General features: G+C 43.5%; 1 protein-coding gene across 5 annotated transcripts in view; it reads left to right on the forward strand.

The window, feature by feature from the left end:
- LOC121277929 (tyrosine-protein kinase Fyn) overlaps window positions 1-14562 on the forward strand; it is a 298435-nt gene that overhangs the window by 52452 nt on the left and 231421 nt on the right. Inside the window, exon 1 of one of the 5 annotated variants that reach the window (XM_041187796.1) lies at window positions 538-556. The exons of the other annotated variants lie outside the window; for them this stretch is intronic. The gene's annotated coding sequence lies outside the window, so the exon portion shown is untranslated. Of the gene's footprint in view, window positions 1-537; window positions 557-14562 lie in introns of those variants that run through there. 5 annotated transcript variants of the gene reach the window in all.

Genomic DNA, 14562 nt, shown 5'->3' on the forward strand with positions numbered 1-14562 from the left:
GGCAGAAACATGGAATTGAAGTACAGGTCAGCCATGATCTAATTAAATGGCTGAATGGCCAAATCCTATTCCTATATATCCACAGGGTAAATGCCCAATAATAATGCTTTGATTGTTTTCATCCAACTAAATATAGATTTGGAAATAGCAAAGCCATTATCTTCACTCCCCATCAGAAGCTCTGTTCCCTAGCCACTGACTCCATTCCTCCCCCTGGAAACTGTCTAAGGCTGAGCCAGATGGTGTTACATTTGAGCCTGAGATGACCTTCTGACCGCACCTCCTTGCCATTAAGGCTGCCTATTTCCACTTCAAAATCATCTGACTCTGTTCCACCTCAGCTAATCTGTTGCTGAAACGTTCATCCATGCCTTTGTTACCTCTAGACTGCTTCAACTATTCTACCACACTACCCTTCCGAAACTTGTTTATCCAAAATTCTGCTGCCTGTGCCCTGACACACACCACACCCTGGACATGCATCGCCCCTGTGACGGGACTTGAACCAAGACACATGTGACCCTGGTGTGAGAGTGCTACTATTGTATTATGCCAGGTAACTGCCTCATTTAGTTTTCTGGTTATGCTTTATATTCATGTCCGAGATGCCCATGGGTTTGCAGTTAATGATGAAATTAACCCTTGATTACCTCACTTAGACATTCACTGTGCAATATCATAAGAATATCCTGGTATGTAATGGACAAAATGCTCAGGTTTTAAGCTGAACTTATAAAATGGATGGGTGTGTGCTGTATGCATAAGTACATTTAAAGAATCCACAGGAAGTATTTCATTCTTGCTTCTGTGGTTTTTTTTCTTCATGGGCCATGTGCTGAGTGCCCTGACACTTAGTATATCCGTGGCATTGGGCCAGTGGTAATCTCTGCAGGGGTTTGACGTTATACTTTGAGTCTTGTAGAGGATCAATGAGATTGGCAACCGGGAAATCAAGAGCAGGTCGCGCTCCACTGTGGCTGTTTAGTTGTACCCCCCCACCAACATTTTACTGCCAAAGTGCACCAACTGATGGGGGTGAAACTGACCACCTATGCCCTGGCAGGCAGTCTGATGCAGGGCCATGTCATCAATGAGCAAGGCCACCCATAATTAACATGCAACTTAAGACTGGGGAGGTGGTAGCGTAGTTGTATTGTTCCTGGACTGGTAATCGACAGACCGCGGATAATGCTCTGGGGACGTGGGTTCGAATCTGTCAGATGGTGGATTTTGTTTTTAAAAAAGCATCATTGCCATTAAAAACCCATCTGGTTCGCTAATGTCCTTTTATAGAAGGAAACCTGCTGTCCTCACCTGGTCTAGCCTACACAGATCTGCAGCAATGTGGTTGACTCTTTAAATGTCCTCTGAAATGGCCTAGCAAGCCACTCAGTTCAAAGCAATTAGGGATGGGCAATAAATGTTGGCCTATCCAGTAATGCTGAACCCTTCACTCCTCCTCCTCCTTCCTCCCCATCTTCCGGAGATGATGCCCTGCTTTTGAAAGCAGAGCTATCTTTGCTTTATTCTGTAACATCACCATCAGGAGACCATTCAGCCTTCATGCCTGTTCTGGTGGTTTGGAAGAGCTACCGAAGTAGACCCTCTTCCCATTCTCACTCTTCATGGCCTTGGTTGCCATTGAATTGGGTTGGAGTGTTCTCTTTTTAAGAGGTATGATGATCAGTAATTCAATTGATGGTTCTATAATTTAGTGCTTTTTCAGCCAGAGTTTGGATGGACTAAATCTAGAGCTGTACTGCTGAAAGTTCTCCAGATGAATATATTGTAAGTGAACCACTGCACTTTACTGTAATCAGAGCACTGAACTGGTAATGGAGTGGGATCAATTGGAGGAGCTAGCAGCCTTTTGTGTGCTTTACTGGAACAGAGTGCTTTTGCAGCCCTTTGGCACATCAAATTGTTTTTTAGCTTTTGGCATTTCTTTGCTTTGTAATTGGGTCATAGAGAAGATTGCATTGTTTAACACAGCCATTGCCCAGATTTATGTCACGACTTGAATGTTTCCAATGATTAATGATATAATTACAAAGCCTCTCTGATGACTAATGCAATATTTCAATGATTTCAACTCAGAAAATCTTTCAACTTGATAACCATGTCCAGTTGGAAATTGCCTGCCTGATCATGCAGTACCTGCGCAGTCCACAAAAACCTGTTCATTGTGTAAAGTCTTTTTGCTAGCCCTGATGGGCTGCTATTTCAAGTGTACGATGCATTATGTAATGAATGTTCTTGTATGTGTTAAATTGTATACTTATTCATGTGTACAGCTATGTGACGATGCTGGTGAAGAGCTCACACCCACTTGGTGCATAAAAATGCTCGGTATTACTGCTTTTCTTAACTGTGTGTTTAATGCGCTTCTCTTTTTCCATTGTTTCATCGAGCTGGGAACCTGTCGATCACGACTCTGTGACCATCTGCTTGAAGAATAGCAGCAGTAGCATAGGGTACCTCGTGCTGTCACTGTCTCCTCTCTACAGGAAGCAGTTAGCTGCCACTCACCATCATTCCTCTCTTAGCCGATACTCTCGCACCCCCACCTCCCCACCCTAATAGCCCACCAGGAAGCAATATTGTTGAAGTAGAGTACTTGCTCTTGGAGGAATTTTGATTTGAATCTTAATCCTAGTATACCATGTTTATTTTTTTTAATTGTCTCTTCTAAATTGTGTGGAACAAGCCTGTGACCTTTAGTCCCTTTTTTTTGGGTTGAGATGATGATGATGATGGTCTTATGCTTTCTAGTTGGGTAGCTGGAATTTGTTCCCTAGCCAATTGCAGCAAGAGACCATTTTTCTGACCAAGGGTGCAGCATGGGCTGCAGTGCCAGACATGGCACAATTCTCGTAATCTTGACACTGAATTACCGAGACAATATCCTTGGATCTTAGCAGTTCACCTTACTGCATTTGTGTGAGATCTTTGCAGTCCAAGTGACTCTGTCACTGATGCGGCCAGAGCCAAAGTGCTGAATTCCTGATAATTTATGAAGGTTACAGGAACTTGAACTATCTATCTGAATGAGACAGTACCCTTCTACTTGCTGCAATGGTGTTTGATAGTTTGGTTAAATTTTACCCATCACTTATCCACTTAAGATTTTCTTCTGCATGAAACCCTTTATCTTTTCTTCTGCTTGAGTTGAGATTCAAGTCCCAGAGCTATAGTTGCAATGTTTCGCATGACCCACCAAAAGGATCAGATATACAGTGGTTTTATTTGTTGTTGTTCACTTATCTCTCATCTCGCTGCACATTAGCATTGGGCTTCCTTGCTTGCAGTTGAGATACAGCAGAGTGTCACATGGCATGTGCCCTTGCAGTCTGTCTGGAACTTCGTGGCCATGCTGTGATGCTGATTTAGAATGCAGGCAATCCAAAACTCTCCTGAACATTGACACACAGAATTACAGAGAGTGTGATGTTGAATAGAACAGTGGGTGTGTCCTCGAGTCCAGCAGTTTAGATGGCAAGGACTCTCCCTGTGGAAAGTTAAACAAGGAGGCTCAGGGTGAAGTCGTCCATTATGCATCCTGAACCAGTGCAGAATGTTTTATTTTTGGAATGTTCTAAAATGTTGCACATTTTCAGTTCTATTTTTTTGTGTGTGACAGACTAAGTCTCCAAACCAACCTAGTGTGTAAAAGATTCTTTGTTCCCAGGCAACACCCTGATTTTAAAATTCTCATAGCTGTTTTTAAATCCTGCCATAGCCTCGCCTCTCCCTCTCTTAGTAATCTCCTCCAGCCCCACGACCCTCTGCAATATTTGCGCTCCCTAAATTCTGACCTCTTGTGCACTCCTAATCATGGTTGCTCCACCATTGGTGAATGTACCTGCAGTTGCCTAGGTCCCAAGCTCTGGAATCCCCTCCCTACATCTCCCCACCTCTCTACCTCACTTTCCTCCTTTTAAGACACTTTCTAAAGCCTACCTCTTAGACTAAGCTCTTAGTCACCTGAGTTAATATCTCCTTATGTGGCTTGGTGGCGTACTTTGTTTTATAATGCTCCTAGGAAGAGCCTTGGAATGTTTCATTATGTTAAAGGTGCTGTATAAATATAACTAGTTGTTGTTCACACTATCTTCCATTAGGGTGACACCAGTCAGAAAATTTTAAGGCATATTCAAAAGACTTAGCAACCTTCCAGGTGTTCAGTCTACTTCTGGGTTTAGTGAACTAAGGCTATGTATGTCGCAAATATAGAGTATCAGTAAGCTTCCAGCTGCTGATCCAAATGTTACCACCTATTGCTAAGATATTCTTAGGTCACCTAAAACCAAGTGGAAGAATTCTATGAAATTCAACTTTGGCAAAGATGCAAAATGACCAGTAGTGGTTTGCCTGCCTGATGTACAATCCATTTTAGTGGAAAGGAAATCGGCTGGTGTGTATACTGGCCAGTTGGTCTGCCATTACCATTTTAGCACCCTCTATCTCCGAGCCTCCAGATTGGTGTCCAGTTATCAACAGTCTCTTGCAGTCCTGCAGACCTGACTTTCTCAGGTGTCAAATTACTGGATCTTAGATAGAGGAATTACTCTCAGTTCCTCAAGCACAGAAGCCCTATTCAGCTCCCAGCCATCATAAACTGAATTTGCTTCTCTTGTTGTGGTTGGAGTTGAAGCTATGCGGGGTTCAAAATCCTGTCCAGGATCCTGTTCTTGCAGGCACCCCACCCCATTGAATCCCATCATCATTTCAATCACCTCTCTTGTGCATTACCCATCCTTCTCTACTGATATGAATAATATGACACTTATGACTTTAAATGGAGAATGAGTTCAGTCGGTGTGGTGTTGTCCAACTTATTTCCTGTTTCATCTCTAACTCCTGAAGACTGCAGTTGGTCTTTATACCCTGTATGTGCAATACCATGGGATGGATGCAGATATTGCCGTACCATGGGATGGATGCAGATATTGCCGTACCATGGGATGGATGCAGATATTGCCGTACCATGGGATGGATGCAGATATTGCCGTACCATGGGATGGATGCAGATATTGCCGTACCATGGGATGGATGCAGATATTGCCGTACCATGGGATGGATGCAGATATTGCCGTACCATGGGATGGATGCAGATATTGCCGTACCATGGGATGGATGCAGATATTGCCGTACCATGGGATGGATGCAGATATTGCCGTACCATGGGATGGATGCAGATATTGCCGTACCATGGGATGGATGCAGATATTGCCGTACCATGGGATGGATGCAGATATTGCCGTACCATGGGATGGATGCAGATATTGCCGTACCATGGGATGGATGCAGATATTGCCGTACCATGGGATGGATGCAGATATTGCCGTACCATGGGATGGATGCAGATATTGCCGTACCATGGGATGGATGCAGATATTGCCGTACCATGGGATGGATGCAGATATTGCCGTACCATGGGATGGATGCAGATATTGTAGTACCAGATATTGTTTATGTGAAAAATATATTATTGTGTTAGGTGAAATTTAAAAAAAAAAATCACCTCAGTTCACATCCCCTTATTTGACCATGCTATCTAATGTGCAATGAGGCATTCCCATGAACTGTAATGTATGGATTTATAGAGGACATTGGGCATAATGTGTTTTGACATTTTTGTTGATGGGCTGAGCAAGCATTGCTTTCTCTAAACCCTGAGATGTGTTACATCTTGTAATTTGCTCCAAGTGATGAAATCCCATACTTGGTTCAGAAAATTCATATCCTTCAAAAATGGATGCAAAAAGCATTAATCCGAGTGCAAGACCACTGAGTGTATTTAAATTGTATCTTAAGATTGCCAAATTGTAGAGTGCACAATATCTACCAATTTCCAAAGCTACAGGGGTTTCTCATTTTGCATGCTTGCCTGCTGCTATGTATCTGGCTGAATAAGTTATCTATGCAACCTGTTATTTTCTGTATAATAGCCATTTGAGACTTTGGGGATAAACGATTTGAAGTTGCTTTTAAAAGACACTGTATAAATACAGATATGCCTTTTCAGTTTTTAAAGCAGACTTCTGTTTTTTTTTCCTATTTCCTCCCCCTGTTCTACCCCGGTGACCTTCTATGTCCCTCTTTGCTATCCCAGCTTGCTGCTGCCTTGAACTGCTGCAGTCCATGTGGTGTAGGTGCACCCACAGTGCTGTCAGGGAGGGAGTTCCAGGATTTTGACCCAGTGACAGTGAAGGAACGGCGATATATTTCCAAGTCAGGATGGTGAGTAGCTTGGAGGGAAACGTCTAGGTGGTGGTGTTCCCATATGTCTGCTGCCCTTGCCCTTTTTAGATGGTAGCAGTTGTGGGTTTGGAAGGTGCTGTCTAAGGAGCCTTGATGAGTTCTTGCAGTGTATCTAGTAGATGGCATACACAGCCGCTATCCGGCGGTGGCGGATGGAATGAATGATTGTGGATGGGGTGCAAATCAAGCAGGCATCTTTTTTCTGTACTGTGTCCAGCGTCTTGAGTGTTGTTGTAGCTGCACTCATCCAAGCAAGCGGAGAGTATTCCATCACACTCCTGACTTGTGCCTTGTAGATGGCGGGCAGGTTTTGGGGAATCAGGATTCCTAGCCTCTGACCTGCTCTTGTAGCCATAGTGCTTATATGGCTAGTCCAGTTGAGTTTCTGGTCAATGGTAACCCCCAGAATGTTGTTAGTGGGTGATTCTGCAATGGTAATGCCATTGAATGTTAAGAGGCGAAGGTTAGATTCTCTTTTGTTGGAGATGGTAACTGCCTGGCACTTGTGTGGCGCGTATGTTACTTGCTGCTGGTCAGCCCAAGCCTGGCTATTGTCCAGCTCTTGCTGCATTTGGACATGGACTGCTTCAGTATCTGAGGAGCCACAAATGGAGCTGAACATTGTGCAATCATCGGTGAACATCCCCACTTCTGACCTTATGATGGAAGGAAGGTCATTGATGAAGCAGTTGAAGATGGTTGGGCCGAGGATACTACCCTGAGGAACTCCTGCAGTGATGTCCTGGAGCTGAGATGACTGACCTCCTAAACTACAGTCATCTTCCTTTGTGCTAGGTACGACTCCAAGCAGGGGAGGGTTTTCCCCTGATTCTCATTGACTCCAGTTTTGCTAGAGCTCCTTGATGCCACAGTCAGTTAAATGCTGCCTTGATGCCAAGGGCAGTCACTCTCACCTCACCTCTGGAGTTCAGCTCTTTTGTCTGTGTTTGAACCAAGGCTGTAATTAGGTCAGAAGCTTATTAACCCTGACAGAACCCAAATTGAGCATCAGTGAGCAGGTTATTGCAAAGCAAATGCTGCTTGATAGCACTATTGATGACCCCGCCCATAATTATGATTGAGAGTAGCCTGATGGGGTGGTAATTGGCTGGGATGGATTTGTCCTGCTTTTTGTGTACAAGATATACCTGGGCAATTTTCCACATTGCCGGGTGGATTCCAGTGTTGTAGCTGTACTGGAACAGCTTGGCTAGGGATGTGGCAAGTTCTGGAGCACAAGTCTTCAGTACTATTATTGGAATATTGTCAGGGCCCATAGCCTTTGCAGTATCCAGTGCCTTCAGCCATTTTTTGATATCACGTGGTGTGAATCGAATTGACTGAAGACTGGCTTCTGTGAAGCTGGGTATCTCCGGAGGAGACTGAGATGGATCATCCACTCAGTATTTCTGGCTGAGGATTGTAGCAAATGCTTTAACCTTATTTTGCACTGATGTGCTGGGCTCCTCCAGCATTAAGGATGGGGATATATGTGGAGCCTCCTCCTCCAGTGAATTGTTTAATTGTCCACCACCATTCACTACTGAATGTGGCAGGACTGCAGAGCTTAGATCTGATCCGTTGCTTGTGGGGTCACTTAGCTCTGTCTATTACTTGCTGCTTATGCATGCAAATAGTCCTGTATTACCAGGTTGACACCTCATTTTTAGGTATGCCTGGTGCTGCTCCTAGCATGCCCTCCTGCACTCTTCATTGAACCAGGTGATCCCCTGGCTTGATGATAATAGTAGAGTTGGGGACATGCACGGCCATGAGGTTACAGATTGTGGTGGAGTGTAATTCTGTTGCTGCTGATGGCCCACAGCACCTCATGGATGCCCACCTTGTGTTGCTAGATCTGTTCGAAATCTATCCTAGTTAGCATGGTGTAGTGCCAAGCAACACCATGGAGGGTATTCTCAATGTGGAGATGGGACTACATCTCCAAAATAACTGTGTAGTGGTCACTCCTACTGATACTGCCATGGACAGATGTGGCAAGCAGGTTGGCAAGGATGAGTATGTTTTTCCCTCGGTTCCCTCGCCACCTGCTCAGACTCAGTCTAGCAGCTCTGCCCTTTAGGAAGTGGCCAGCTCGGTCAGTAGTGGTGCTACCGAGCCACTCTTGGTGATGGACATTGAAGTCCCCCACCTGTGCCCTTGCCACCCTCAGTGCTTCTTCCAAGTGGTGTTTAACATGGAGGAGCATTGATTCATCAGCTGAGGTTGGGGGGCTGGTACTTAGTAATCAGCAGGAGGTTTCCTTGCTCATGTTTGACCTGATGCCATGAGACTTCATGGCGTCTGGAGTCCATGCTGCAGGACTCCCAGGACAACTCCCTCCTGCCTGTAATTGGAGGAGAGAGAGAGGACACGCATCACCTCCAAAATGTGAACGCACAATTTTTTGAGCAGCTTCAATCAATATAAGGGAAATAGAAAATTAAATAGAAAAGAAGAGACAGAGACCTTGGCTCAAAACTCAGAAGAAAAAATTAGTAAAACTTAATCGTAAAACTGTGCAATGTTCTCACTAGTTGCAGTGATATCCTTCTTTTGGGATTATAACAGCTAGAACATATCTTCAAGTCATGACTGAGGGGACGCACCATGCAAGTAACACTTACCCATTGGTGGGGATTGTGGACATTATTTCACTGTTAACCTCAGCTGGCAACCTACTACACCTGATGGAAGATGCCATTCCTTCGATCTCGTTTGATGAGTGTTTGTCAACCTCTCTTCCCTCACTGGTCCAAGATTACCATTTTGTATTTTTCTGTTTCTGAAATAATGACCTAATGTAAACTTTTCGTACCCTGTTAATGAAGTAGAACCATATTGTACGTGCTTGAGCATGGGAGGGGAGAGATGAGTGGAAGGGCTGTGACCATTCCCTGCAAAATACAAGTGTTTGTCTTCAGGAATGGAAGCAAAGGTGCAGAAAACACTTGGTACATCATCCAGCCAGCAGCTGTGGAGAAAGGCACCCCTCCATCTATATTCTTCCTATTTTTATCCTCCCAGCCCATGGCCCTAGAAACACCAGCACTTGCCCATTCCACACTGCCAGCTGTCAAAGAGGAAGTGGGGGCTATAATCGAGGTCTGAAGTTAATTGTTTTTATGTCTTCAGTGTTGCCTGCTTGTCTAAATCTCGTGGAGAGAGTTCCCTTTCCCTTATAATCCCCCGCTTTTCATGCCACAGGTTTACACGGGTGCTCTTTTGCTTTGGGTGAGAGAGAGAATGCAGCAGCATGCCTACAGCCCCCTTCTCTGCCAATGTTGCTTTTTCAGCTAGCTTCCGAAGAACCATCTGCGAGAGTGGTGATTTGGGGCCTGCTCATGTCGTTGGAATAAAAGGTTCTCTAGATCAAGGCGTACATTTGCAAACACAATTTTCCACAAGAACAGTTATTTACTGTCTGAATTTGAACCTTCTACTTTTGGTTAAAGCATAGTTTTTGATCACTAATTGCTTCTATAATCACCAAATTAAAATTTAGAGGAAAAATGCTGCTGCTTGAAATTTTTGTACTTTGTTTTTATTTCCTCTGATCTCCCCTGATATGTTGAATCACGAACAACAGAGAATTGCTTCTCCTCTCAGTCCACGTAATCACCCTGAGTCAGAGCTGTGGCTTATTTCCTCTTCCTCCTAGACTGGGCATCTTTTCATCCTTTTCAGGTGCCTGATGCTGTCGTGGCAGATGAACCAGCTGAGAGCTGTAACTCCGTGGGGGTGGTGGTGGGGGTGAAGCCTGTGTCTGTCAGCTCAGCTTTGGATTTGAACCCAGTTTTGATGCCACTGTCCAGGCAAATAGAGCGAGGTCATTCCTGCACATCTGACATATGATCCAATTGAGGAATCAGCCTGTGCCAGCATATTTCAAAGCACAGGGAAGACAGCAAGTTCATAGCTTGAGTCGAGATCAGTGGTGGCACTATTTATGAAATGATTGACTGACTGAGTGGGAGTGTATGTCAGCGGACTTGCTAATAGACTTGCTCACCCCAGTCCGTTCAGTAAGAAGGAGATTTTCTGAGTAGTATTGTTTATTTACTGTGTTTTAATTATTCTGTTCCATAGAGCTTGACGGACGGACTGACAGACAAATGTTTCTCCCCACACACCCCCCTCCCCCACGCCCCCAACCTTCTGATTTGGATACTTATGCAAAGGATTAAAGATGAAACCATCAGAGCTACTAGGCGTCTCTGTCTCATAAGAATGTGCCCGAGACTTGGACATTCATATTGTGGTTTGGGTTTCAGAATAACATCCGTAGGAAGCGGCGTTTTGCATGGGTCTGCTTCTAACTCTATAGGCTTCCTCCCTGATTTGTGCATTTGCTATCTTAGAAGAACTGACTGTGGCTCTGTGCCAAGGATGACAATTTTTCAAAAAAATGTCTGAAAAGCCATGAAAAAAAGTGCCTAAGATGTTGACTTTTTAAAATTAGTTTTTGTTTTCCTCTCCACAAAACAGATTTATCTGATATGAAAGCAGCACAGTAGTGAAGTAGTAGTTGTTAGTGTATTAGCAGTTGTTTGGTAGTACAGAACTTGAGTATTGCTGAAAAAAGACATGTTGTCAAAGCTCTTTGTCTAGTACAAATTTGCAAGAGTACCAAATGTAAAAGGGAACAACAATTTATACTTCATGGTAAGCATGCTGATTGGTTTTTAAGTGGATTCTGATGGTAAGTGGCGTTAGTGTATTAGTAATCCAGAGACCTCGACTAATGATCTAGAGACATGAGTTCAAACCCCGCCATTGCAGTTGCGGAATTTAACTTAACCAATTAAATATGGATATTATCAGTAATGGTGACCATGAGAATACTAGATTGTTGTAAAAACTCATCTGGTTCACTAATATCCTTTTAAGGAAGGAAATCCTTTGTCCTTGCTAGGTCTGGTCACTATGAAAGCAGGCCTGCAGAAATATGGTTGACTTTTAGTTGTCCTCTGGAATGGCCTAGCAAACCACTCTGTCTTATAATCTTAGAATGAATGCAGCACAGAAGGTGGCCATTGGGCCCATCCTGTCTGTGCCAGCTGTCTTCACAAGCAACTCAACTAGACCTGCTGCCCTGCCTTTTCCCCATAGCCTCAATCGAATCTGCCTCCACCACACTTTCTGGTTGTGCATCCCATATTGTAACCACTCGCTGTGTAAAAATGTATTTACTCATTTTCACCTTTGGTTCTTTTGCCTTAAATCAGTGTCCTCTGGCTCTCACCAATTCTGCCAAAGCGATTGGTTTCTCCCTATCTACTCATAATTTTGATCACCTCTATAAAATCTCCTCCATATTCTCTGAGGAGAGCAACCTCAGCTTTTCCAATCTATCCACGTAACTTGAAGTTCCTCATCCCAGGAACTATCTTTGCAAATCTTTTCTGCACTCTAATGCCTTCACCCCATTTTTAGTGTGACACCCAGAATTGGCCATAATACTGCAGTTGAGGCTTTTGTACTCCATACTCCTATTTATGAAGCCCAGGATCCTGTAGGCCCTGTTAACCACTTTTTCAACCTGCCCTGCCACCTGTTAATGATTTGTGCATATATACCCACAAGTCTCCATGCTCCTGCAGCCCTGAGAATTGTATCCTTCACTTTGTATTGTGTCTCCTCATTCTTCCTACCAAAATTGTAAGGAACATTTCATTTCTGTTGGACTGTGGATTAAAATTACAATGGCTGCAGTTTGAATGACATGGCCACTGGAATAGGATGAGATATTATGCTGGAACAGGTTGTGCCATGAAAGACAGGATGGTGCTGGAAAAGAGTCCTTGACCAAGGGAGCTGCCTGGCAACAATGTTTTAATTGGCTCCTGACCAGGTGACCAGGTTTTTATGTGAGGGCAGTGCAGCAGAATAGCTCCTAGCTTGAAAGGAACAAGACCTAAAACCAATTTTTCCTGTGTCTGGAAGATTCCAGTAATTCCACAATAATAGCTAGTTGGCTTTTTCTCCTCATGTCTGTCTGTCTCAGGTTCAAATCCTACAACATCAAATTAAATAAAGATCTGGAATTAAAAGTCTAATGATGACCATGAAACCACTGTCGATTGTCGTAAAAACCCATCTGGTTCACTGATATCCTTTTAGGGAAGGAAATCTGCTGTCTTCACATGGTCTGGCCTACATGAGACCCCAGACCCACACCAATGTGACTGACTCTCAAAAATGACCTTTGAGCAAGGGCAATTGGGGATGGGCAATAAATTTTGGCCTAGCCAGTGACGCCCACATCCCACAAACAAATATTAAAAAAAAATCAAAATCAGCCCATCGCATCCTGTACTTTGGATTTTTTTGTGTGTATCTGTGTGTAGAATTTAAGTGATAGTGTTAGAAATTAGCAGTTCATGTTTCTTTCTTTTGCCACTGGTTAACGACAGTTTGTTCAATAAACTGTTATTGACTTAAGTTTACAAACCTGGTGCTCATATTCAGTTAACCTAAATTAAATAGTTGGGTAGAATTGGGGCAATCTGGTGGTTTGGTCAAACTTTTCTCCTTTGTCGTGGCTCGGTGAACAGTGGGGCTTGATATTCAGTGAATCGTGACAAAATGTATTAATTAGCGTATCTAAGCAGCTGTCTCAAAGGAGATTACAGATGCATGACGCCCACATCCTATGGATGCCTTGAGTGTACTTCAAAGTTAACATATTTCTTCATGATTTATATTTTAATATGAGTATTTGGAGGTGAGGGAAATGAATGGGGTTAAATGATCTCTCCGAAACCAATCCCGTCCTTTCCAAAGATTATCCCCTTTGTGGGGATGAATCGGTCTGTTTTCCACAGTCCTTCACATCTCCAACAAATACAACAACACCATCGTCCAAGTGTCTGATGATGTAACATAAAGGAAATGTTTCCTTGAACTTTGTAATCTTGCTCTGCTTTCAAAGATCTCTTTGTTCCAGTGGCGAGGGACACCGGGCAGTGTGGCTGAGATTGGCCACAGTGGTTTAGGAGGTGACACACTGTGTGGCCTCCCTGATTCTGCTGTCATGTTCTACATTGGTGGATTATCATATTACTTGGAACCATTGATCTTCCTTTTTATTTCCAATTTCGGATTTACATAGCTGTCCCAATGGCTGGCTCAGTGAATATGTCCAGAGATTAGCCTAGCTTAGCCTCCCAGACCAGAACTGTGCTGGATTTGACCCCTAGTCCATGTTGAGTTAGCTGATCTCAAGCAATGTTGGCAATTGGGGGGGCTACAGCTGACTCTCCACTCTCTGCCTCAGACTCTTAGTTTCTCTCAAACTCAGCAAAAAAGATCCATTTGTGGCTCATTCAGGAACTTAGGAATAGTATTACATTAAAAGAAGAGACTTGTGATGTTGCAAAAAATAGTAGCAATTCTGAGGATTGAATGTATTTAGAAACCAGCAAAGGGACTCCAAAAAGTTTGATAGTGGAGTTCCACAAGGATCCGTGCTGGGACTTCAGCCCTTTGCAGTCTATATCAATGACTTGGATGAAAAGGCAGAGAGTAAGTTTGCTGATGATACCAAACTAGATGGAAAGATAAGCTGTGAGGAGGACACAGAGGCTGTAAAGAGATATAGAGAGGTTAAGTAAGTGGGCAACAAGATGGAAGGTGGAGTATAATGTAGGGAAGTGTGAAGGTATTCACATTAGTCATAAGAATAGAAAAGCAGAATTTCTTTTTAAAAAGTTGTGAAATTTGTAAGTGTTGATGTTCAAAGAGACTTGGATGTGCTTGTACAAGGAACACAGGAAGTTAGCATGCAAGTACAGCAAGCAAATGGCATGTTGGCCTTTATTGCAAGGAGATTAGAGTATGGGAATAGAGAGGTCTTGCTACAATTGTACAGGGTTTTGGTGAGACCACATCTGGAATACTGTGTGCCATTTTGGGACCCACATTTAAGAAAGAGTTTTGAGGTGGCACAGCAAAGGTTCATTAAATTGATCCCTGGGATGAGAGGTTGAGTAAATTGAGTTTATATTCCCTGGAGCTTAGAATGAGAGGCAATCTTATTGAAACCTGCAAGATTCTGAATAAAATTCTTGCATAAAGCAAGTCCATTCTGACGGAAGGTCTTGACCTGAAATGTGAACTCTGCTTTGGTCTCCATAGACACTTTTATTACCCTGTTGAGTGTTTTAAATAATGATTTTGAGTTGAGTCTTTTTTGCATGCTACGCCAGATGGACTGCAGTGGTTCAAGAAGGCAGCTCACCACCACATTCTCAAGGGCAGTTTGGGATGGTCAACAAACGCTAGCCTTGTCAGTGC

The sequence above is a fragment of the Carcharodon carcharias genome, chromosome 5 (genome assembly GCF_017639515.1).
Source record: "Carcharodon carcharias isolate sCarCar2 chromosome 5, sCarCar2.pri, whole genome shotgun sequence".
NCBI lineage: Eukaryota > Metazoa > Chordata > Chondrichthyes > Lamniformes > Lamnidae > Carcharodon > Carcharodon carcharias.